General features: G+C 29.1%; 1 protein-coding gene and 1 long non-coding RNA gene across 2 annotated transcripts in view; one reads left to right on the top strand and one right to left on the bottom strand.

Annotated features, from left to right (window-relative positions):
• Positions 1-27919, bottom strand: part of bs (serum response factor blistered) — a 339616-nt gene that overhangs the window by 110478 nt on the left and 201219 nt on the right. The window lies entirely within an intron of this gene.
• LOC142327943 (uncharacterized) overlaps positions 2209-27919 on the top strand; it is a 98925-nt gene continuing 73214 nt past the window's right edge. The window contains exon 1 of the long non-coding RNA XR_012757129.1: positions 2209-2359. This is a non-coding gene — a long non-coding RNA (uncharacterized LOC142327943). The remainder of the gene's footprint in view (positions 2360-27919) is intronic.

Genomic DNA, 27919 nt, shown 5'->3' with positions numbered 1-27919 from the left:
TATATAATATTTAGAGAGAGAGTTACGAAAAAAAATTAACGGTCAGTAAAACTTTTTTCGGTTCGATTTGACCAACTTGATCGATTACGTTCTTATATTAAAAATGATTCAGAATAAAAATGTATAACTGAGAAAAAATTCAGAATTCTTACTAAAACATTTTCAGCCCCGGCTGACTTCCTTGACCGAATGACGGGTTTTTTGAAATTCAAAGTTTTTAGATAACAAATTTGTATCCCGTTTGGCTTCCTTCCTCGATAGGCACCTCAAATATCTTTAATAACAATCACGACTGGAAAAATGGGTAAAATATCAGAAATGAAAAAAAGTTCAAACAGTTTTTTAAATTAGGTCCGAAGAGACCACCTTTTTCTTATAAAGTTCACGTAACGTCTCCATTAATACTAAATAATGGGATTTTCAATCTTGAAAATTAAAATTTAAAAAAAATTACATTTTAAGTTCCGGACCTATTCAGTCCCCTTGAGTTTTATTAGATTTTGGAGTAATTATTTACTTGAATAAGTTATTGCCTCATTTAGTGCAACGCTAATCAACAACTTAAAAAAATATATATATACTTTACTAAAAAACAATTACGGGTAAGTGGTGTCCCTTGTTCCTTTGGGTCGAAATAAGATCGAAGATGGGTTATAAATATATCATTCCCAAATGATTGCGTCAAATTTTACATTTTTCAACGGGTTTTTGAGATATGAAACAAAAATTGTTTAGAAATAATCCTGAATATATCCTCTCATCTCTAAATCCAAATTAAATCTTTGGAAATTTATTACCGCCTAATCAGTACTGTCATTGTATTAATCAATTTTTTACGACCTCTAAGCAAATAATCAAAAATTAAAAATGACGAAAACTACTTCTCCCCATTTTCACCTTTATTCCGAATTTAATACTATCATTATCCCGTATTTAGAATTTATTTGAAGAATTTATATCGACCCAATCCGAGTATATTAATCAAAACACAGACCGATGCATGAACATGCTTCCGGAAATTTCTATAATTTTTTTATTATTTTTGAACTAAGAGAGTCTTGTCTTGAAACATCGACATTCTCAAGAAAAAAAAAAGGTGAAAAAGTTGTAATATTTACCTGGCATCGGTAATTTGTACTTATATAGTGGAAAAATAATGACACATCAAAAAAGTTACCTAATTTTTTTTGGGAGGGGGAGAGTAATTTTGATGAAGTTTTTCTGTAAAATTGTCATATGTTTAATAAATCAAAAAAAGTTAAAAAAAAAAAAAAAAAACGGTATCATTTTATATTTTATTGTACCCCACCTCCAAAACCACCTTCCAAGAAAATGTTTTGATTTCTTTACTTTACTTTACGTTTACTATATTAATTGGAAGAAACTAAAAAAAAATTCCACAAAAAAAAAAAAGAAATTACCTAAGATTTCTTTTTTGGGTGCGAAAAGAGAATTATGATGAAATTGTTTTGTATTATTATTGAAAGTTAGACGTTTAATAATGTTAAAGGTTTAAATAATCCAAAAAAAGTTTTAAAGAATTTAAAAACTCGACATTTATAAACTTTGATCGGTTCCCCGTATTTTTTTGAAAAAAAGTATTTTTTGGGGGTCACTTGCACTACTATTTTGCGTAGGATAACTTTAAAAAAAATCAATTAAAAAATATGCGATATATATAAAGGCAGCTTTTTTCTATTTTTGTGGAAATGGGGAATTCTATAGCGTTATCGCAAAAAGTAAACAAATTTAATATAATTTTTTTTCCTTTTAATACGTTCGTACAGAAAGATCTACGGTGGGAAACAAGTTTAAATACGCTAAAAGGTTTGTATACATCGAAAGAAACCTTATAATAATGTAGGCGTATTTATTTACTAAGTTTCATAATTCGAGATGTCGTAAACGTTAATGCGGAACGTATTTTCATTAAATATAAGGGTATTTAGAAATAAAATCCGTATTAGAAACGCTCAACGATCGAAGCAAAATAAACGTAAAATCAGGCATATTATTGCACTAAAATGATAACACGCACGAGTTGTGACAACGTGCGTTTATCGATACGTCGTGCGTACGTCCATACGAACGGTCGAGCGGATAACGAGCGGCACGGTAGAAGCGTACTGTGTCCATGTAGGGCCCTCTATTTGGCGGGGAAAGCTATATATGGTTAAGACTAGAGATGTGTACGGCGGGTTGCAGATTCTTGCCGCAGACGGGACATGAGTCACGGCATCACTCGACGGCTAGTAGCCGTTCCGTACGGAACGACCACAGCTCCGTATCGGAGGAGGCGCCGCAACCGTTCCCGCCATCGATGACACGTGCATAAAAAACACGCAACAATCGTCATAAGGTAAGGATCGACTTATATTTTATTAATTTATTATCGTTTAACGCGATTAAAATAACGAAACTATATAAAATTTTTAACGAAAAATTAATATTACGTTAAAATATCGGTATTATCGCACTATTTTTACGATAATTACCGCGATATTATTAATTTAAAATATCGTCTATGCATATTTACGACGCGAGGAATAAGGATTCGTTATTAGTTTTTTAATAAATTTTAACAATTTTTTAAAAATCGAATGACATTTGACAGGTGTACACCGTGTGTGGGTCGTAATAAGTTAACTGTTACGACATACAACCGAGTACATTTCACTTATGTATATATAAAACTTTTAAAATCAAAATTTAATTCAAAATTACGTATTTTTTAAAATTATAACATATTAACAAACAAACAAAAATTAGCGTATCGATATTTCAAAAGAATATTTTATAAATTTTATCGTTATCGATTATCTAAGGTAAAATTTTTGTTTTTTAATTATTAATTGTACACAAAAATTACAGGTTAAAAAAGAAATACATTAATAATAATAAAATGTAAATAGTTTAAAGAAAAATAACCTATATTATTACATTAATTTTATCATAAGATATAGCTTAAATAAATTAGTATAAATAAAAATTAAATTAAAAAGTTTTAATCGAAAAAACTACTAAATAATTTGTTATGTTTAATAACAAAATTTAATAAATTATAAAAAAAAAAAATGCTTTACACGGGTAACCCGATTATCAATTATTCTGGTAATCTCGATTAATTTTCCACGTTAATGTCTTATTAAGAGAAATAGAAGACGAATAATTAAATTTGTATTAAAAACCTTTTAAAAATAACATAAGTTTTAGGAAACATAGTTGCTTTTGAGGTTATGTAGGCATAAGGTACAGTTGCCATTCAATTATAACTATGTACTTATATTATGAAGAAACAAATTGTTTATGAACTTATCGATCATATTTTAAATGATTAATTTAATTATTATTAAGAAATAAACAAAATTTATACTGCATTATTTTTTTTAGGTTAGGCCTATATATATGTTAATGTAAGTGTTATAATTTAATTATACAAACTGTCATTATAATTATTAAGAATTAATAATATATAATAATACAAGTTTTAAAATATTCTTGTTACAGTAATAATAAATAATTTGTATGTATATAATATATATATATATATATAACCACAAACACACACACGCCTGCACGCGGAAGTAATCTTTAATGGTAAATAATATAAAATATTTGATTTGCTAGTTCTTTTATAAGGACAAATTTTTCTTAAAAGTAAATAAATAGAAATTTATTAATAAATTTCTTTTATTAATTTTGTTTTACAATTAAAAAAAATCATGTTGATGAAATTGAGAAAAATTTCAGTTACACTGTATCCCCACCACATACAGTGCACATGTGCGTTTGTGTGTGTGTGTGTGTGTGTGTGTGTGTGTGTGTTTGTGTGTGTGTGTGTGTGTGTGTGTGTGTGTGTGTGTGTGTGTGTGTGTGTGTGTGTATATATATATATATAATAATGTTACTTCATTTAATTTCAAGTATAACTATTTTATATGTACAAATGACAAAACTTAGCTAAAATAAATAATGCATACGTATTTTCCTTACACTAATTACATTTAAAAATTAATCTAGACACTACACAATCAGGAACTACAGTTATAATAAAACGCAGTAAAAATATTAACAAATATGTGAGCAAACTTTTTTTTTTAAATCGTTATTAATATTTAATGTGCGTTATTTAATCAAACTTAACCCCTACCCCGCCTTAATAAACAATATGCTACTGCTTTTGATTGCTGTAATGGATTAATAGTTTGCAAAAATAACAGTTAAATAATGTATTTGGTTACTAACAAATTTAATTTATAATAAAAAAAAGATAAAATTTATATAATTAAATTTTTAAAAATTTTCTGTTTCTGATTCCTTGCAAAAAAAAAAAGAATTAATCCAACATTAACATTAAAAGTACGAACCCTTTTTATATCTACGTTTTTAAAAAAGAACATCGAGTACGGTAATAACGCAATAAAAGTCGATATATATTACAAAAGTTAAAACCACGTAAAGAAAATTTTTAAAGAGACTTTACCGATTAGACCTACATAAGGACTATTCATTATCGTTTTGTAAACTTTTTTTAAAAATTTCTTCCGTTACATCAAATCAACGAAAATTGCTTATTTTATAAACGGTGAACAGTGATCTTAATGAAGATGACATATTGCTTTTATGCAACAGATAAAAAGAAAACTACGATATAAGAAAAGATAAATCGACATGATGAAACAATATGGAACTTTAAAAATCAATGTAAGACAAAGAGAGAGAGAGAGGAGAGAAAAAGAGGGGTGAGGGAGAAATTTGACAATAATTAGGATAAAAAAATAAAGGCAAAGTACGTTTTTATACATTTAAAGAATATATTTTAAGCTTCTCTTTTAAATTAAGACTTATAATGAATCAACAATTATTTTCATTTCAGTTGCTTAATATTGAAACACGTAAATATAGAATCAAATATATTACCTGGCAAGTAAAGAAGAATACGATTCGGATAATTAATACATCGGACAATTAAAATCATGAATTTTAAATACGGCATCCTAACAAAATTATACAATAATTTTTAGACAAAGGCGATTTGTATTTGGATAAATCTTTTTTATCGCGATATTTTAAAAAACGTAATTTTTTTAATAAAGGGGTGATATTCTAGTCGCTTTTGAGAAACAAATTATTACTTCTCTTTTATTACTAACATGAAAAACTAAAATAGGCCAAATACTGTACGTAAACTTTCACTACCGTAGCGCCATCTTTATTTTTTGGAGTAATTGTAATAACATAATATAAAAATAATAATGAAAAGAATCCCTATCAAATTTAACAGCTGATCTTCAAAGTCGAAGGTACTAAGGTTCAAATCCTAGTAAAACGTTTGTCGCTTTTATACGGATTTGAATACTAGACAGTGTATACCTGTGTACTTCGGTGGTAGGGGTTCAATTAACCACATGCCTCAGGAATGATCGGCCTGAGTTTTGTAGAAACTACACCTCATTAAGATGTCGTACATATCATCCTCATCTCATCGGGCCGTTACAGGGAGGGGGGGTTGCTTATTGATCACTAGTTAAACAGATTGCAACGCACTCATTAGAAAATAATAAAATAAAAAAATTTACCTAAGCTATATATAACTTATCGATCCAACATCTCATCTGATAACCGCTAACGAATTTTCTAGCTTTATTACAGATCGTGGATGAGAAAGAGGTCTATCGGGAGGATTTTCTTCCTGTAATGAGTAACCTAAACACCCTATTACCGTAATAAATTAAAGAAATATTAACAAACGATATTAAAATTAAAGAAAAAGCTCTAAAAAACGTATTAGACTTAGCATAACAAGGTTTTTTTCTTTAAATATACATAAAAATTTAGTAAATATTTAAATAGCATTCTACGAGTCTTAATAATGAAGCTTAACAAATCGTATAATAAATTTACGTTTTTACTATCGATGTATTACAATGATTAAACGTAATAAAATACTATAACTGTTTTTTTATTAGTAACTAAATGTTATTTTAGTATCGTTTTATTACAATCAAATACAAAATTCCAGAAAGGAAAAAACGTACATACATTTCAGAACAACAATACTGTCGTATAGCTCATACATTGAGGGAAAAACATACCTAAAGTTAAGAGGATTTTAAAAAGAAACAGGCGTACGGTGTAACATTAAATAGGAAAGAAACACAGAATCAATAAAATAAAATCAGCCGATAAATAATTACCAAACATCAGTAAGAAAAAATTTATACGACACATATTAAGTTTTATTACGTAATTTATAAGACGATTTTATAAATCTACGATGGATATCATAAACGACCGATAAGTAGGCCTGTGCAATTTAATCGAAATATACCGCCTTTGTTGTAAAAATATTTAAATGAATCGAATTAAAAAAGATCTATTAACAATATATTATTAATCGGACTATTATTCAGAATCACAATTTTTAAATTTCTTACGAAAAATCATCAACAATATTTTGATTAAGAAGATATTTAAAAATTTGTGCGCTATTATCAAAAAAGTATATAAAATAATTACACGTATTTTTTTAAAACATTTCTGACACCTAACGATAACACAAATCAATATTAAAAAAACGAACCCGTTTTCGACAATAAGAAAAACATATCGATTATTTTGTTAAATTAAGATATACAAATCCATTCAAAAATCCGGGAAACAAAAATCGATTAAAAAACCTAAGTTAAATCGTAAAAACAAATAAATATATAAGAAATTTTAACTAAAAAAGTTATAATAATAAAATAAATAATATGAAATATTACAAAAAAGGATACTGCAATACGGGGTTTATATAAAACAATAACTAGTTATATATCGACGTGACATAATACCTCATTAGTTTTGGTCTCGACCAATCAGATCGAGTAGAATGTTTTACTGATTTAAACTGCATTTAGCTTTAATCTCACTTTCGACTAGGACTGACCAGAGCGGTAGTATCACGTCGTAATATAGAACAGTTTTTCTAATTAAACAAATTCACTTTATATAAATTATACATTACATTACTATACGTACATATATAACAGCTATATTTAAACACGATATACCTCTTTAGGTTTGGTCTCGGTTTTTCGGTCGGAGTAAAACGTTTAGCCGGTTATACTGTAATAATAAGCCTTTATTTCAACTTCCGACTCGGGCTAACCGAATACAATTACATTTTTTTGTAATTTTTCGGAAGTTCGAAATATTTTATTTATTTATATTTCTATATAAAACACTAATTATTATAATTTATCGATATATTTTTATATCGCATATTTAATATTAAATTTATTTTTTTTTTGCCCTCCCTGCATCATCTGTCGATGATAATGATTATTTAATTTAAGATGAAGATTAGAACACCTAATTTTGACGTTCAATTTTTTGTTGAAAAGTTTTTGCGCCTTTACATTTGAAATTTTATTTGAGTAAGCGTGTTAGGCATAACCCTTTTTTGTAATCTTAAAGTTATCAAAAGAAAATATCAAAAAGTTTTTTGGATATATTAAAAAACAAACAACAAAGTTTCCGGCGTACATAAGATATTGCGTTACTATTTTTGAAAGAATTAAAAGACGATTTCTTAAATCAAGTCTAAAATAATTTGGGCATTTAACCACAATATTAATAGAATATTTTAAGTTTCTTTTTAAATTTGTTTCGGAACGATTCGGAAAGGCAAAATTGAAATGCGTAAAGGTTACAAAAATAGTCTTATATTTCTGAGATATAACACCGTTTTTAAATTTTAAATCAAAAATTTAATACTTTTGTATATAAAAATGTTTACCCAACTTGCAGTAAAACCTATAAAAGTTAAAAAATTTACGTTAATTTTCATATTTAAAGGTTTACATTTCTAATATTCCATTCTTTTATATATTTTAAGGCATAAAAATCTATAAAACCACACAAAATCTATACAAAATCATTCTTTGGATGACGTTTAGGAAAGCTGGGAAAACGAGCGGAAAACATTCCCGACTGTATTTTAACACCTTCATAATATAGAAACATTCCCTCCACCTCCTTGTCAAGTTTTCATAAATATTTAAAAGTTAACTTCGTTATCGCCCCATATATAGCGAGACGCTATATCAAATTTGTCATTATGCGGTTCACTTCTTTCATAGTATAAGACAAAATAAACGCCGAAGCGCATATTATAATATTAATTTACGTCTTATTTTTTGTACTATTGAAATCGGGTACAACTCAAAACACTACGATAAACGACAAGATTTGAACGACCAAACGTTTTACCTGTTGCAATACGTTTTCTTATTTTACATTGCGATAAATAAATCCTTATACTGTACTTTATTAATCAAGTGAATAAAAATGTAACGCAAAAAAATCCAAACGAATAATGAATAGAATGACTTAGAAGAAATCCAGGAGTCAGAGAAAGGGATCGACACCGAAAGTGAAAATAGATCGGTACAGAAGTACGCTCTCAAAAATCCTCAACAAATTAATAAAGTTACGTAAAATGAAAAATATTTGACGTTCATTCGGGGGAAAAAATATATTTGACGCGATAATTGCAATAGAATATTATAAATATACATAAGATTGTTTAATGAAAAAACGAACGGATATTATTCGATAAAGGTGAAGCGTATAAAATAATAACGATATTAATAATAAAATATAAACACGTGGGTATTATACAAATTAAAAATGGCGGATTAAAATTCACCGCCATCTTGATTAACAATGTCCTCCCCCTCCTAACGATACTTTAAACGCTTGAAGGAAGTTATACAGGGGGGAAGTAGGCGTAACGAACGTTTATAATACGTTAAGAATACCGAATAGTGTTTTTTCTTTGTTGTTTTTTTTTTTAATCGTTCCTTTAACCTTGATAATTAAATTTAAATTCTCGTCATAAACAGTTGTCAGTAAAACTTTAACTTTCTATTAAACAAAAAACAAACCGGCAATGATTTATACATATAAATTCAAATCGAATAACAATCTAAAAATAATGATGATAAATTTTACTTTACGTTTTAATAACGTCTGATAACCGAATCGACAATTTTTAAATAATTAATTGTAACAGATCAAGTTTTTATTAAATAACCTGCAGCTATAATTTTAATTGAATTCAGTCGACTCAAAACCCATCAAATTTAGCAAAAGAAAAAAAATGCAAAAATCACTTTTTAATGCGCACGATACAACTTGGATAGTACATTTCGTGACATATTTTTACGTCGAGATAGTAATGAGAATATTAATTTTTTGGACAAAATTCCCGTCCGTTAAAATTTTAACAGACCTCAATATCGCCAACGGCTATTATTCGTACACAATATTATACGTAAATTATACAAAACGTAAATCACCACTTACGGTATGGGTATAATTATCTTTAACTGAAATCGAATACCCTTATTATCATTATCCTTATTATTTCTTTTGGTAAGGTTTCGATTAATAAAACATTTTTTTGTAGCGATAGCCGATCCGAGCTTACAATATACTTTGATTTAGCTGTATCACAAAAAAAGAATTTGATTTACTTTTTAAAATTTAAACGATTTCAAGATTTTCTTTTTACAATAATATTATAATATAGAGACTTTAATAATAATTAAAAATTTTAAATAGCTTTAGTTATACCTTCTCAACTTTTACATCTACTTTTTAATAATAATAATAAAACTTCACTTATTTAAACTCGATGATAATCGATATTTAATTCACACTTTACAATTTATTGATGGGCACAAACAAGTACGAGATCCCTTCGCGAAGCCAGGACATTTTGAAAATGATATTAAAAAACTATTTTTTTTAAGCGAGCCGTACTTAGAATAAATCTCTAAAATTGACAATCGATGATTTCCTAGAAATTATCCAAGGGAATTTCACGATATCAAAAAAATAAAAAAGTAGGACTTATAAAAGCGTATGTCGAACGATTTTTTCAAAATCACATTTTATTTATTTACTTTTAATTTTTTATTTAAATTCATATCTTCGTAAACGTTTGAGGATCCCCAGAATATTTGCCGAACTCCGCGGGGAAGTAGAGGTAGCGTCTCGGCCTTTCATCCGGAGGTCCCGGGTCTGAATCTCGGTCAGACAGACGTTTTTCATACGCTACAAAATTTACATTTAATATTTCCAGGCGCAAGCTTCCAGCTTATACGGTGAATTAATCATCCCCCAAAAAAATTAAGAGTGCTGACAAAAATAAAACCGAGAAACGACTGTTTTTTTACAAATATTTTTTCCTAGAAAACTTAGAATACTTTCTAATACTACGGTTTTTTAAACATCAAGTAAAAGAAACCTTACGTGAAAAAATTTATACGTACATTTAAAAATATTTTATTGTCACATCTCAATAAATATTTGGGATTCAAAAATAAATAAAAAGGAAACAAACCAAAAGGTTCGGAGTTATTTTTACGCGGTTGTAAATTATTACGAAATCTTGAAAAGGAATAGAGAAGTCTTAAAAAAAAATTTAGGTCCAATCAAAATTGAAACAGAGATTACGTTTTGAGATCAAGAAATCCACGAATTCTGCTCTAAAATAAAAACTAATCGGATCAGAAAAAGACGAGTTACCTTTTACGGACATCTCCAGAGAACGAATAAAAAAGCTAAATTAAAAAAAATAAAAATAAACTCAAATAAGAAAAATTATCGGGAAGGAAAATAAAAGAAAAAAATGGTCGGAAAAGAGAAAAATTCGCGTGCCAAGAAAATGAAAAATCTTGAAAAAGAATATAAAAAAAATATAAAGAATTAATTATCTAAAAGTGTTTCTAAGTTAGCCTCTAATGCAAAAAAAAAACTTTTGTTTATAACTTTTTTATCAAACCTACTTTAAGAGAAGCTTAAAAATAGCACGTGTTTTCATCCCACGATAATCAGATGTAACAGCACTTCACATTATTTTAAAACATATAAATTTGCTTTTACATTGCATAATAATCGATTCAATCAATATCTTATCGATAGTGAAGGCTAAATCGATTGTTTTACCGTCGATTCGGAAGAGTAATAACAAACCCTATTACAACTACTTCATACATAAAATCGTACTTTTACTTTACAAATCCTAATACGTCTGCTTTCTAAAAGAAACTTAAAAGTAATAATAAAATAAGTTACATCTTAAAAAAGTGTAATTTTGCTACACAAATAATCTTTTGAACTTTTATAAGAGCATGAGTAACACTAAATGGAAATTTATACGCTAATAAATTAATATACGAATATCATCATATTTTATGATAACACAATTTTTCTTAAAAATTTTTGAAAAAATAAGCTTGACTACAATAAAAACAAAAGCAATAATAATAATAATAAACAAAATAATAATAATAGTAATAGAATAACAATTTCCAATAATAAAAACAATATTTTATTGTTATAAAATTTACAATTTAAATTGCAAAACAATAACCATTGTTGTAGATAAAAAAAATTGAACGAAAGAATAGAAATAAAAAAAGAAATAATTAGAAATTATGACTCATAATTATTATTACTATTATAATACAGAGAAAAATTACAAGTAACAGTTCTTAAAATAAATAAACAGATAAAGAACAATAAGTGCCATTGAATACATAAAAACACGCGTTAATTTCTAATATAAATCTTCAATACACGTAAGTGTATTTATATTACAGAAACCACATTCGTAAGCACGGTCGCATCAAAATTAATTTCGTACTACTTTTTAGTTTAAAGAAAGAAATTCCACGAATAAACTAAAGCTAGTCGAGCTATACCTGTACACAAAATATCAGTCGATAGCTTCATAATGAAAAATGTTTTTTCCCCTCGATCGTGTTTCATTTCAGTACTGAAATCTGTTTTCAGAAAATTATGATAAAAACCTAAGAATAATGACCCTTTAAGTTTTTACGTATACCTTTTAACCGCGTTTGACCTTACACCCGTGCGAAATGCACACAAAGAATGCAGATTTGTCTGATAATCAATCGTTCGGCACTGTCCAAACAAAATTTGAACGTCTTTTTTTGAGAAACGGGGTTTTCCAGCCATCGGTTCTTTTAAAATAGTAGCGATTTCAGTCAGGGAGATATAAAAAAAAGGTTAAAAATTGAATTCGTTTTAATGAGATGAATACATAAATTTATAATTAAAACTAACCGTTATTAGTTTAGGTGTAGATGTAAAAAAGGTTACATTTGAAAAATAAAATTAACCGTTGGGAACAGAAAAAAGTAGTCTGACGTAAAAACAAAGACTATATAGACCGCTCTTCTGAACTGTTGTTCGTAAAACAATTTACCGGGAAATAAGATTTTACTACAGTACCGTACATCGCCCACAACGATGTGACATTAGTAATCGCATTTGTATTTACAAATTCATATTAAAATAGAACCGAATTTAATTCAGTTTCAATTTTTAACTTTAAGTCAAAGTTAGTTTACATCGATTTTTATAAAACATACACGTCTATATAATTCGACACTTATTTCCTGGTAATAAATAATTCTCCGATAATTCTAATTAATGATATCTCCTCTCAATAAGACCTACGTTTTATAAAAGACAAAAAAAAAACAACGGATACGTTAAACCGATCTCCATTATCATATATTTTTACATATTAAGAGGGATAAGTCCAGCATTTCACCCGCAGGATGAGCTTTTTTTATTGCAATCGGATTTGTATTTCGCAGAACCGCACTCAAAAAAACCACAAACATGCTCGTAATTTTAGAAATCTCTTCGCCGGATAGATTCAGAAGCGTCAAACCTAAATCTACAATCTGAAGAAAAACGGAACAATATGAAAGATAAGCAAAGCGAATGGATAATAAATACATCATTTTCTACCGAAAGAAGTACCGGACATCTACGGAAACAAACCCATCCGAAAACCCTTCCAGGGAGTGGACGTCCATCACACTAAAACCGCTGCTCGATACGATACACGTGTCTATTAAAGTACATCATATTAGCGAACCAAAATTTTGCACGGCTTAATATGTATTCTAGCGTAAACAGAAATCAGCAAAATTAATTTACTTTCAAATACTAAAGAATCATTCGAGAACAATTTCCGGCTTTTCTAAGGGAAACCTTCTCTCGTCTCTAGATTTGCATGAAATTTTAAACCGTCGATCTTATTTATAAACCATTAATAAGACAATTTTCGGTTAATAACCGTAAAAAGTATTACTTCGCCGATCTCTGTGCCGATACAGTAGCGCCTATTTCTCTTATCCGAAAAATTTTGGATTTGAATTCCGGTCATGTCGACATTTTTCATATATTGCAAAAATTCAACTTTCAAAAGAAAGTGTAATCGAGCGGTTAATCTGTAGTAGAATAAATGAATTATACATTTTATAAAAACTATTTAATTCGGTAACAGAAAAACGTACATTTAAGATTTCACGAAACATACAAGAATATAATGCTTTAAAAAAAGCGAAGAATGGACAACAAAAAAATATAAGGGCGACAAAATATACTAAAATACGACAAGAACACTGATCAGCAGGTGAACAGATAAAATCTATTTGTAATAAGGCAAATCGGTGAAAAAGATGTCACTAAAAACGAAACAGATTGGTATATTATAAATAAAGGACCCAGGAAAGGATCATGTAGTATGGGAAATATATATATATATATATAAATTGTTGTAAAGTAACAATAACAAAAAGGTTAATTGATAAATAAAACATATTAGATTCACTCGTAATAAAAACGTTTCCAGCAAATTATCGAACATATTTTCTTTTAATAAAGTCAAAATATTTCTTTCAAACTGCGAATTGAAGTTTTTTTTTATATCGCTAAAACGTAACAACAAATTCATCCGTATGTTATTATAGAATAAATAGGTACTACATAACAGTAAATTAAATTTCAATACCGAAGTGTTAATAAAATGTCTAAATCTTAATTACGATTTGCACCCCCGTGACTGGCACCGCAAGGCGATGTGAAGAATACAACATTTTCAACTTTGAGGCGTACGTCACACGTCTCTAAAATATGAACTATAATCATCTATTACCAAATAGAAAAGAAAACAGATGAAAACTAACAAGAAAATCAATTCGGCTTCAGATAAACCCGAGGAATGATGAGGGAAACTGTTCTCAAGCTTACGTTGTATACCCTCTTTCTTTTTTTCGTTCAGCCTCCGCAACCACCGTAAGGTATTACTTCTGAGGATGATATGTATGAATGTAAATGAAGCGTAGTCTTGTAGTCTCAGGTCGACCGTTCCTAAGATGTGTAGTTAATTGAAACACGACAGCCAAAGAACATCGGTATTCACGAGCTAATATTGAAATCCGTATAAAAGTAACTGCTTATACTGCTTTTGAACCTTAGAACTCTCGACATAGAAATCGGCTGAAAAATTATATAAAAATCTTATCAGCCGGTACGTATTATACCTAAAAACATTTTACGAATGTATAAAGAGGTTGCGATAGTATACATCGATACTGAAAAAGCCTTAGTCGATCGGAAGACCACGTTTAAAATATTAAGTATAAAAAGAGATTTCAGATATCGAATAATTATCCTACTACAATTATATGAAAATCATAAAAAGTTTTGTACAAGACGGACTACAGGCCGAACTATCAAAAAGTAAAAGTCAAGAAAGCGGATCGTCTCACCCTTATTGTCCAACTTATATATCGAATTAATGAAAGAATTTTCAGAAACCGGCTAAAACGGGGTAAAGATAGGTAGAGAGTACTTAAGAACCATTTAATTTTCCGACGATATTGAAGCACAACTATAAGCCGTCTTAGACGATAAAAAAATAATAATTTTAAAGAATAAATGCGAAAATAAACGGAAGAAACAAATTAGGAAACGGAAAGCAGAAAGCTGAGGTAAGGTTAGAAAAAGGAAAAACTAACACGCACTATTACATTGAAATCCTGGAAAGTAATATTTCATCAGACGGAAGAAACATAATAAATAAATGTTAAAGTAGAATACCGCAGAATAAAAAAACCGCTGTACAGAAAGAGAAGTGTAACGGCGTCTAAGAGTATTTACTCAGATAATAAAGAAATACCTCCTGAAAAACCTAATCTGGAGAATTTGTATATACGCCTCCGATACAGGTACCCTAAGAAAAACGGAAAAAAATAAACTTGAAGCTTCTGTGATGCGATATAGGAGAAGAATTTTAAAGGTTTCTTGGGTAGATAGAGCGAAAAACGAGGAGGTACTAACAAGAACGGGCGAAAAAAGAACATTATTATCGACGAAAAGTAAAAAGTATGATCGGTCACTTGCTCCGAAATTCCAGCCGGTTTATTGTGTCGGTAGAGGGTTTAATCAAAGAACGGTTAGAAGGCACAGTCCCCGATTCATTTTTTTTTGCATGAAACCGAGTATTGTTATCAGCGCCCGGAAACAATTTTACTACAGTAAACAATTTAAGTTAATAACACCAAAATTAAACAATATAATAAAACAAATATATTAACAATTATATTATAAAACAAATATAATCGACAATTAAAACGCGCAATATCATAACGAAAAATATTCCTCATACAGTACAGCACAGATGTAAAGCGCCTACGTCGCAGCTAAAGGCGAAATAAAACCAAAATGAAATACAATGTTAAAAATCTAACTTAAAACAACAAAATTATCTTTTGGGATATGCCAAACGGCATAAATATACGAGAAATATTACAGTAATAATTAAATATTTGAATACACATGCACCGTCTTACGAAACAGTAGGACAAATCGTCATATTGTTTCTTAAATATTTCCGATGTTGGTACCTAATTTAAATTTCCGACGCAATGCCGTATAAGAAACGTAGTCCAAAAAGATGTGGTGTACCGTTAATCGGCAGTCGCAGCGAACACAAACGAGTGCATCGGTCCTAGTCTTGAGATGTCCGCGAGAGCATCTAGAGTTCACGGATTAAGTGACGGAAAGAAAATATTACAAGGAATTTAAGAGACCGGCATCGAATAGTAAACCGTAAGGCCCGCCGAACCTTGGGCCGAGGAGAAAAAATATCTTAAACTTAAATCGTATATGAGGTTACAAATTTTTACTTTTCTTCTGTTGATCTAAAGTACATTGAACGATTTCTTTTTAAAGAAAATTATTTAAAATATTTTTTATCTTATTCTTTTAAAATCAGAGCATGCTACATACGAACCTCCCGTTTCGTCTAACGAAAACCGTAAAAAATAAAAATAAAATAAGTAAAAAGAAGCTTACTTATATTGTAAAATATTTTTATCCACTGTAAATATACTTTATCGATTACCGGAAAATATTATTCCTTAAACCGCATTAAAAAATAATCAGTATTTAAACTTTAAATTCAAGACCGTTTAAAGTTTAAATATCGATTCGTCGAATTAACGCATTACACCTCTACAAGTGCCGTGTAAAATAAAAACGTTAAAAATTCATATATATGACACAAAAAAAAAAACAGTAATTTTTTTTTAATAGATATATTTTCATGAAATTTATATTTGTTTTAATAAAATATAAATTACACCTTTTATTTTATTGTTTCATACAGTAAAAACTGTTTAGGTTTAAACTACATATTATAACACCATAAAATGAACGACAAACCGTTCTGACAAAATCCAGATCATTAAAGAGCCAAATTATATACATTTTATTTTAAATTACATTTTTCTGACTTTTTCTATTAATATATAGAACGAGTTCTATACAGAAACTACAAAAAGATATATATATGCTGATGCAATATTATAATAACGATTTAAAAAATAAATAAATAAAAAATAATGTATATAAAGATACAAAAAACCAACTTTAAGAAAGGATCGAACGAAAAACATAGATATTCGAAAACCGAACGATACATCTATAATAAGTTGAAAAAGAATAGAGATATATATAATGTGTACGTACATATACAATGACACCGGTTAAAAAAAAAAAAATAGAAAAAAACAAACGACAGGTTTTTTTAACGAATTTAAATTTACCACTTCCTGGTACGTTATTCAGAAAAAAATGTATACCTTGGAACCAAACCTTAAATAAAGAAAGAAAAAAAGATAACGCAAACCACTTTACGACTTAAACTTGCCATCAAAAACCATCAAAGATCAATTCACCTCACGTTTCCCCTGACAACCAAAGACCAAACATAAATGAGGTAATTTAGAATCTGTTAATTTAAATTTTACACTTCGGAGGATGGGGATGCAAGTGTTTTGCGATTTAAAAAATATATATATGTATTATGTGTGTGTGTGTGTGTGTATGCGCGCGCGCATTCATCTACACGTGCTATTGAAAAGCTATAAAATGACAGTACATAAATTTAAAAAAATAAATAAATAAATCACGAGAATACCGTCGTATTAAAAAAAAACAAAAAAACTGTTGAGTGTTTTAGTTTTTCCAAAACACTCAATCTTTCTTTTTCTTTATTCATAACAGTTTTCTTCAAAAATCACTAAATTTAAAACATTTAAGACCACTCTTTGATCTGAATAAATTATTGATATATATTAAATGAACATAGTTTAGTTAGAAATAATTATTTAAGAAATTTTTTTACAGTAATTTCAAAATTAACAAAAAGTTTTATAAAAACAAAATTATTCAAACATAATAATTTAAACGATACAAAAATGCTATTCTTATAATTCTGGTGTTATGTTACTGGATTATTAAAAACCTTATTCAAAGACATTACATTAAAATTTTAATTGAAATAATAAGGTTTCAGAAAATGACTGAACACGGATCGTTCTTAAATTAATTATTTAATTTATATTATTATTATAATAGATGAAAATATGCAGCATAAATAAGCGTATTTACGACATGCCTTATCTTAACCGAAACGTAGGCGAATTGATATTAATATAAATCGTATAAGCGATTCTCAAGAATAATAATCAACTCAAGCTAAGCTAAGAAAAGACAGAAGTGAAGCGGTTTCTCTAAAATTTAGGTGACATTAAATCTACGAGCAACACCTTCACGGCTGAGACTGACCGAATAATTAACGTTATCGCTCTTAGAGAAAGCAACTTTACTTGTATTCAAATTGTATCTCGATCGCTTTACATCTGTTAAAGCCGATAAAAGAACAGACAGGTTGTACTTTGCAAAGAAACTCTTTACGTATGTTTAGAAGCATTTCTTCGCTCGGTGCTTTCAACAAGCCAAAAAGTACATTGTTTTTTTCGATTTCCCAAAATTTTGAATATTTAGACAAATATGTCACGATAAATTGAAACTAGAAAACGAAAAATGCCTTCGTGGAATTTCGTTTCCAACAATTATTACAGCTGGTATTTTTTTAATACTATATAATATAAATTTACTTTCTACCGATTAAAATGGAGTTAAATAATCAATTTTGTCAGAACGGTTTGTCGTTTGTTTTATGGTGTTATAATAATTTTTACTGTAAACAATTTTTTCAACAGTTTTTACTGTATAAAAAAGTAAAAAGAAGGTGTACGTTTATATTTAGTTTTTTTATTAAAATAAGTATAAATTTCGTGAAAATAGATCTGTCAAAAAATTAATATTTTTTTGTCGTATACTATTTTTTTAACGGCCGTTACAGAGTTGTAATGCGTTAATTCGATCGATCGATCGATATTTAAACTTTAAATATAAAATTAATAAGACTTAACATTAATAAATCATCGTTAACGCAAAAGATAAAAAAATGAAACCAAAAAACAAGAGACTGTATAAAAACCTACATTCATTTACGTTTAACTTATTTAATGTTCAGACCGGAACAAATTCTGACGTACGTCAACTTAATTATCATAGCGTATCGATGAAAATTTATAAATAAACCGAATAATGTTTCGTATCGTCCGTAAATAATTTCACGATAATCGGCATATAGAATGTAAACTAAACAAATTTATACAAGATAATAAACTAAAAACAATACGTATAACAAAAATAACTAAAAAGTAAAAAAATAATACAAATTACGAATTCTTAAAATTTCCACTTTCTTTTGAATCGGTTCCAAACAGGAAGGGAATAACAACTAAAACAGCCTCAGTAATGAGAAAATAAGAGGTTTTTTTTATTATTTAACTTCAGGCCATCGTCGTTCCCTTTTTTCGTATTTTTTTTTCTTTTCCCGGAATTTTCCCAGAGATAATGAGTCTTCGTTTGCTTTATCCTATTTGCTCGCTCCACTTGCGGTGTTTTCGGTATTATTTTTCTCTTGAGACTTGGTTTCATCCATCGATTTCTTAAAAATATGTTTTTTAGATATAAAATTTTTGTTTAGTTTAGTTTTTCGATCTGATCGAACCGATTTGTTTTTTTCTTTTCATTAATAAAATTAAAAGGTTTTTCGTCAGTCTGTTACTGTTTATTCTAAATAGATATCCGTAGAATTTTTATTGTCGCTTCGATATTTTCAATTTTTTGATATAACTCTTCCGGACTTCTATTCGGTACACATCGTCATTACGTTCCGGACCGTATATTTTGCTGCGGATTCATTTTCAATTCTGCTAATATTTTTGCTAGAGAATGTTTGTAGCGTTTCGAACCGTATAAGACTTCTGAAAGGCATATTATTTTTTAATGTTTTTATTGGCTTTTATAGATATACATTTTTTATCTTACAGGTTTCCGATTAAACGATACGGTATTTCCACTTTTCATACTCTAGCTTTTATTCCTTCTCTTCCTAGTCCGTGAATTTATTTACTTACTGGGTTTTCTAATTCTTTAATTTCATCGTTTTAATTTGACCGTTGGACAGACCCATTCCGTTATTTTACGTGAAATACATAATCGTATTTATTTGTATGTTTTCCTAAGATTTGGAGTTTTTGTTCTGCCTTTTATTTTTTTCCTAAAAGTACAAAATCATTTGCAAAAGCCAAAATAACAATTTCAAGTCTTTTAGATCTTGTCCCTAGTTTTACCGTCTTTGAAACGCTTAGGTTTTTAATTTCATCCGTCCACTCTCCGCTTTTCAAAGGTACACTTGAATTGTGTCGGGGAAGTCCATCGTCTTGTCTTATACGGTTTTTATTTCAAACGATCTGATAATTCATCTCGATGTTTGAATTTTGAAACGTTTCTGTCGATGTTTCTTTTATTATATTTATTGTTTTACTACGAATTTTAAATCGTTTTTCCATTCTTTTTGAATTTGCATTGAATTTCCTGTATTTCTTTGGACAGTTTTTCTTCCGCTTCCGCGCTTATTTCTTCTTTTCAAATATTTCAGCGTTTCTGGCACAACGTTGTCCGCTCCGAATTTTCTATAAGATATTTTAAGTTTTCAGTCGTTACTTGAATTTATAGTTTATTTAGGGATTTCATAATTTTTGGTTTCTTTTATTTTCAAAAGTTTTTTTTTTGGCTTTGAACAAATTTTTATATTTGTTTTCTTATATATTTATTTAATTATGTTTTAATTAAAATCGTTTAAATTGCAATTTACAAAGAGAGGCAAATCTGTGTTTCGATCATCTAACAAAAGGAATGAATACAAGAAAACGATGTAAGGTATACTAAGGATGTAAGGTATCGAGCTGAGGAGGTAAAAAATTATAAGTAAAAATAATTTTGTTTTCATAACAAGTTTTCCGATTAAATTTTTCTGTTTCAATCGAAAATACTTTTGATATCAGAACGACGTAGTACATCGATACAACACCGAGTAAAGATAATAAACGTTAAAAAAATAAACCAAAAGAAAGGGAATAAAGCTTAAAGGACGAAAGGAAAACAAAGATCGATAAAAAGTTTTACCCGTATTATTTTTCAGCGAGTAAAAGCTGTTAACGACTATTTTCAAATATATTTTTTTAAGACGGCGAGATATATCTTCACCGAAGAATTAACATCAGTATGAAGGAACGACCTACAGTAAATTCTTTTATACGTTTTTCATTAAGATATTAAAAAAAAAGAAAATAAATTAAAAGTACACATGTACATTACTATTTAAATTTATAATAAAATATCTCTTGGAAACCGATATAAAATAATATTAAAAATGAATAAAACACCGTCGTTAAATAAATACAGTCTTTATTATTAAACATTTTGTAACACGCTTTATTAATAATTAATTAAGACACAGAACAATTTTAAATTATTAAATCTTTCCTTATAAAAAATAAATTTAAAGATTAAATAAATGACACGAGCTTTCAATAACGTTACAACCGCTTAATAATAAAAAAATAACATCGCTAAATAATAACGGCATTCTTTACTGAATAAACATTACAAAAAAAAGAGGAAAAAAAGGACACCGATTATAATTATTAGTTTTACGTATTAATTTTCAATCAGAAACTACAGCTAACTGCAATTTCTCAAATAGAACCGGTTTTATTTGCGCTACTTATATCGTTTTATATATATATATATATATATATATATATATATATATATATATATATATATATATAATTTATCCCATATTAAACTTATATTATGAATTAAACATATAAAAAATTTAATTTAATTTATGAATTAAACAAAATCATAAAGTACAACGTGATATAAGATGTTTAATAATAATTGTTTTAAACTATTTCCTAGGGGTGATTTTTTAAGTAAAAAATACAATAAGAAAAATAAGTAAGAAATAATTAATAATAATAATGTGTAACAAAACAAAAATTAAGAATGATTTTATTCTTTAATCCTGAAATACTTATTATTTTTTTTTATTATACCGGTGTATGCAATACAAAAGATAAAAGAAGCTAATTGATGACGGTAAGACAATATAAAAATCCCCAAAAACAGTATCTACGGGACCAAACATAAACTCATTTTTCTCAATTTTCCACATATTTTAAGGCAATTTGGTCGAGCAACAACGAATTAAGACCGTTCATTTTGAATTCCACGATATTTTTCAAAGATCAGACATACCGACGTTTTATTTAAATATAATTTAAAAACAACAGAAAATAAAAATGGAACGGTATAAAAACAACTCAAAAAAATGATAAACACGCACTACAAATACATAAATAAATAAACAAATACAAAAATAAATTTCGTGTTATTTTCGATCGTAATGAAGCATCGTCTTGTACAGTAAACTTAAAACTAGCAGCTAAATTTTAGAAAAATGACCGAAATGAAAGTCTATCAAACATAGTCAGATCAGCCGAAAACCCAGTTCTGTCGATTCTAAGACGTTCACAACAATTCGGAATCTCAAACATCAGCAATTAGTATAAAGATCAGCCTACAAAGTGAGGCTGACGCAATAATCGGAACCGCGGACGGTGCCTTAACGTGGTGCGTTAATCGATCGGGTATTAAAAATGCCATCAGGTAATACCGAGTTAAAAAAAAAATCATTCTTAGTAACGACGCCGTTTCCAAACGAACGAGTTCATAAATAAATAGAATTGCCGTATGTGAAGCTACGAAGACGCTAAAATACTTGTAGAACGATGTTTCTACCCACAAGTGAATGGTGCGGCTTTTAATCGGGTTGCATGTTTTTTAGAACGATTAAGGTACTTCAGTTACGGTCAATGCGAAGAGCTACTGCACGATGTTAACCGACAATATTAAAAAGTGGCTGAATCTAATCCTATATAATCAGAGTCACCAGATAATAAAAATGAAATCTTAATTATTAGCTGAAAAAATCACCAAATCAATAAAATCATTAAATTATTTGGCGAGAGATTCACAAAACGGAGACGTCGATCGGTCGCTTCGATCTGCGATCAAATACTTCACTTTTTCCGTCGAGAGTCTTTTTTTCCTGTTTAGCCTCCGGGAATCACCGTCAGGTATTACTTCAGAGGATGAACGAGGATATGTATGAGTGTAAATGAAGTGTAGTCTTGTACAGTCTCAGGTAGACCGCTTCTGAGATGTGTGATTAATTCAAACCCAACTACCAAAGAACACCGGTATCCACGATATAGTATTCAAATCCGTATAAAAGTAGTTTACTTTTCAAATGCTAGGTAAGGCAGTTGCCTTAACTAGCATTTGAACGTTGTTACTCTCCACTTCCAAATCAGCTGATTTGCGAAGACGTGTTCACCACTAGACCATCCCGATGAGTAGGAACAAAGTATACCGATTCCAAAAGTAGTTAGAGCGTTTAATTCCAACATTTAAAAGCCACAATTATGTAAAAACGTAATGTAGAAATCCTTCACAGGATAAGAATTTGTAACAGAAACCGAGGCGACCGTTTAGTATATATTTTGTTCACATTTAATCGTAAATTTTGCACTTTTCACTACTATAAAAATATTCAAATTTCTCAAAATAATATATATTTTATTATTAATTTAAAACTATAAATCTTTATAAAAAGCCCTTTTGCGTAAAAGAGCTTGCTTCTTAATTTTCATACGGATAGTTTTCGATAAACATTTGCTGTTTTTGCAATATTCACTATAAGAATTACTACGATACAGTCAGGGTAACAGTAAAGGAACGGAATATGGTCCGTCAAAATTCAGATTAAAACTATTCGCATTGTACGAAGGTAGGTCGATAAATAATTAGAGTCGTATGGTATCAACGGAAAAAACTATTAAATACAATAAACTAAATCTGTCTGATGTTCAAGTCGGCATATTCCTGACGTAGAAAATATCAGGAATTCGAAAGGAATTTTCATTAGTATAACCTCTTTTGTTTATTTCAAAATGTTGGTTCAGCTTAAAACGTGTGCAGTGAAAGAACAGCGAGCTGAGAAAAGATGTTTATTTTATGAAGGCGTAGAATCGGCTGAAATTCATTCGCGGATGCTGAAACGGTACGGTAAAAAGTATATTTATCCGTTCAAATCTTTATAAGTGGAACGAACAGAACAAACGTCAACGGTTTCCATCGTAGAGGAAGACCGGTGGAAGGTTCCATTGACGCTTTGCAAAATCGCATTAACGATCGATCTTATCAGCAAGGATATGCGCTTAAAATTTTGGGAAATCGCTCAGATTTGTAGTGCGAGTACCGATCTATTACCCACGATAAGCTGAATTACCGCGGATTGAGAGCAAAGCGGGTCACAAACACATTTGTTCGGAAATTAAACGACGGTTTTTAGCAGAAAATGTAATGCTTTTGTAGATAACACAATAAGTCGTGATGATGCTTTGTCTCGTCCTTTTCAGCCGGTATCCATACAGAGGATGAAATGGTATCATATTACCGGTGTTTTAGTACTGCACAGGCTCAATTTAGTACGATTATTTGGAAGAACAAGGTGCAATCGACGGCGAGTACTAGAAAATAAAATGAAACCCGAAATAAGGAAGAAACATTGAGGTTCGCTTTCGAAAGGCATAATTCAGAAGAATATGATAATACCCGTACATGTAACGCTAAAAAACACAGGAAGCTACTCAAAGTCGAGTCAGGAAATGTTGCTACATTCACCTTACTCCCGATTTTCCATCGACAGATTTTTTTGTTTGGTCATCACAAACAGATTTTACGAGGCACCGAGTTCGAGAAAAATAAGCGGGTCAAGAACGATTCAGACACCGAAGTGAACGATTCTTTACTATTGGAATAAGAAAGCCGATAGAAAGGTGGGACAAGTGCCTTAACGCAGCCTGTGATTATGTTGAAAAGTATCATCGGTTTCATCGTCGTTGAATAAATAATAATTTTTTCCCGTCGTTTCTTTAATTATTGAATGACCTTCGTATATAGAACTTTAAACTCCCTTCTTTAAGATTAGAAGAAGAAATCAAGAACGGCATTATTTTACTCCTCTATCATATTTCTCTTAAATTATCTAATTTTATTTTATTTTATTTTTTAAAGTTTTAACCTTTTAAAATATTACAAATATATTTATATTAAAATCTTAACGCTTTAGGGGTAAGTCGATAAAGAAGAATAAGGTTGTATACTAAATGACATCTAATACATCGGATGTATACTAAATATACATCCCTCGATAAATTTCAAAGGGTGCTATATTTAATATTTTATTCGCGTGCAATTTTAAATAAAAAAATTACAAAAAAAAAAATATAAAATACGCCTCCATTGAGATTAGTTTTATAAAATTTATTCCTCGAACATAACTTTACTTTGACAAGCCGGCTCGTTTCCTACCAAAGCAAAGCATTTTTTTTAAGCAGAAAGGGACAACGAACTACATTATCCGTTTTTCTCATAGTATAATTATCCGAGGTACACAACGGGTTGATCTCTCTTGAGAATACTAAATGCTTCTTTATATACAACCGTCCCCGCAGTAAATGAAGTGAAAAAGTCGCTCGTAAGGATGAATAACGCCTACGTTTCGGTGAGTTCGGCATAGCGATAGTATACACGGATCAGCGAAGAAAGCGACGAGAAAGAACTACAATCCTCATTTTCCTTAATAATCCTGTTAAAGGATGTTAGCGATTTTAAGAACGGTTATCATCGGTTTTTCGTAGAGTGACTCGCGTTTCATAAGATCACTTACGATCATTAAATTTGCGGTATTTGACAAAATCATAGGCAGACTTGTTCGAACGGTTACGGTCTGGTCTACCGTAACCCGTAAAGGGGTTCGAGACCATTTTACTTCATAACAAAAGAAATGGTTTGTAGTATTTTTAATCTGAGGAATTTTTATTACGTTATTTATAATACTTTAGACCGTCATGGTCGTATTTTCTAAAAATGTATTTCTCGTTCGCCAGAGAAAAAGAAGCGTATAAAAGTCGCTTTAATTCAAAGTTTCAATTTTCAAAAACGTCACAGATCAGGGTAATCTTTATCGGTAAAGGATTATACGTTCACGGCACTGAAACAAGATTATTTATACGAACATTAACGACCGTGTAACTAGACCTATACTTATCGCATACTATCTAGATTTGGTTAAGCAACATATAACGGCCGTATCAGGTGAGAACCTACTTCTACGCTAACTTATATAAAAAACGTGGCTTATATAAAGTCTAAAAACTATTAATAAAAATATATATATATTTTTTTTTAATCTCCTGCATTCTAGTCTGTACAAATTGGACAATATTCCTACCTTTTTACGTAAATCTATTAAAAGCGAATGGATTCTGTGAATCCTTCTTCGACAGTAAAGAGAAATTACAACCGCGTTCAAAACGTGTACCTTAATGAAAAAAAAAAATAATACGACGAGGGAGTTTCATCTAACAAAAGTTTTATCGGCGTATATTTTTTAGAGGATCAGAAATAATACCGTACAAATAAACAAAAAAAGTATTTTTCAATGTATTTTCACCCGTTTACCCGTAAGCTAACAACATAAGCTTATTTACTTTAGTAGAATAAGGCTGATGTCAGAAACGTATTTAGCAGATACGGTCGCTGGACCTAACCAAACCGACGATAACAGTGAAGCGTACGCGTCTAAAACCGTTCCTCATTTTACTTAACGGGAGCCGTCTTGTTTTTAACTGTACAATAAGACCCTGCCCCTTGCGTTAATAAAAGAAAGTCCCGCAGAACACTGAACGTAAGTCTCGAAAATAAATTAAAATTTTTTAAACGACTTAAATTTAAACGCGCGAATTAAATTAATTAATAAGGTTAAAAAACAATTAAAATTTTAAAAAAATACAACGCGCAAATTAAAAGTAAATATCGTTTAAGAATAATCCCTTAATTAAAAAAACAACATTTATTACAAAAACGATTTCCTTAATACGTTCGCATACTTTAGAAAAAACAAAAAAATTTTTTTTGTTTTTTTCTTTTCTTTGCAAAACAATAAAATCAGATAGAATACACGTAATTAATTTTTATTACATATTAGTCTACATTAAAAACGTAACAAACCTAATTAAAAATTGCATAGTCTGTTGAAAAGCTTCTTTTTTTAAATATTAATAATTTAATTAATTAAAACCGCAATAATATATATATATATATATATATATATATATATATATATAAACCAATGAAATATTTTAACGATTTTTTTATTAAACTAGAAAAACACAAAACGAGTTTAATCTGTCCTTCAAAATACAAATAAATACAACATTTAAAACGGTAGAACAGAAACGACATGTAAATTACTTTATATTATATTACATAATTCATAAAATGGTCTACCATTAAATATATATGAATTTAAAAAAATAAATAAATTATTGATCGGTAGGCAGACCTCTTGATGGAAAACATTTGTCATTTAATCGCAGAAGATGAAGGGAAAAAGAATCGGGAACAATTTAATCTATTTCTCTTTTTTTAATTATGTACTAAGGATACACTTTAATAAAAAGAAGTTTCGATTCGCGAAAATAAAATCTGAAATAAATTTTCTACCGTGTTAATTTTTCATTTTAAAGGGGGCGGAACAACTGTTTTTTGATTTCTTTACTTGCAGAAGGTGCGTTTACAAGGCGTTACGTAAATAGCAAATATAATTGTAAACAACTTTCGTAGAATATTTTTTGAAAAATCAAATTTAAATTCCTTCTTCTATCAAACGGGGATAGTTTTATTGTGCTGCGAATGAATTTGAAATAATTCGTGTGCGAAAAGTTTTTTAAAGTTTTGATTATCTCAAACAAATAAATAAAATTTTATAGCAGGTAAAACACCGGGCGATTCAGATTTTAAATAATTTATGTAAACCTTACTTTTTCAGTTTGAATAATTTTTTTAAAACGATCTTTGAAAAGTTTTAGACTGTATTAATAAATTAAGAATTTTATACGTACACATAGTACATCACAATCAAAACAGAACACACAGAAAATGAACACAAGACTTTTTTTTTTAAAGTAGACACGATTTGAACGAACAATACTGTAATATCCTGACAAATTTGTAAACAAGTTAATAATAAACTGCAGCTGCATAATGCACCGCAGACTGTACTTGAACAAGAGAACTGACGTTCCACGTACGCCTTTTTAATTCGTAAAATAGTTTCAAATCTACGTCCATCAAGCGT

The sequence above is a fragment of the Lycorma delicatula genome, chromosome 7 (genome assembly GCF_047948215.1).
Source record: "Lycorma delicatula isolate Av1 chromosome 7, ASM4794821v1, whole genome shotgun sequence".
NCBI classification, from domain to species: Eukaryota; Metazoa; Arthropoda; class Insecta; order Hemiptera; family Fulgoridae; genus Lycorma; species Lycorma delicatula.
Note: the sequence above shows the minus strand (reverse complement) of the source record. Positions and strands in the feature narration are given on the sequence as shown.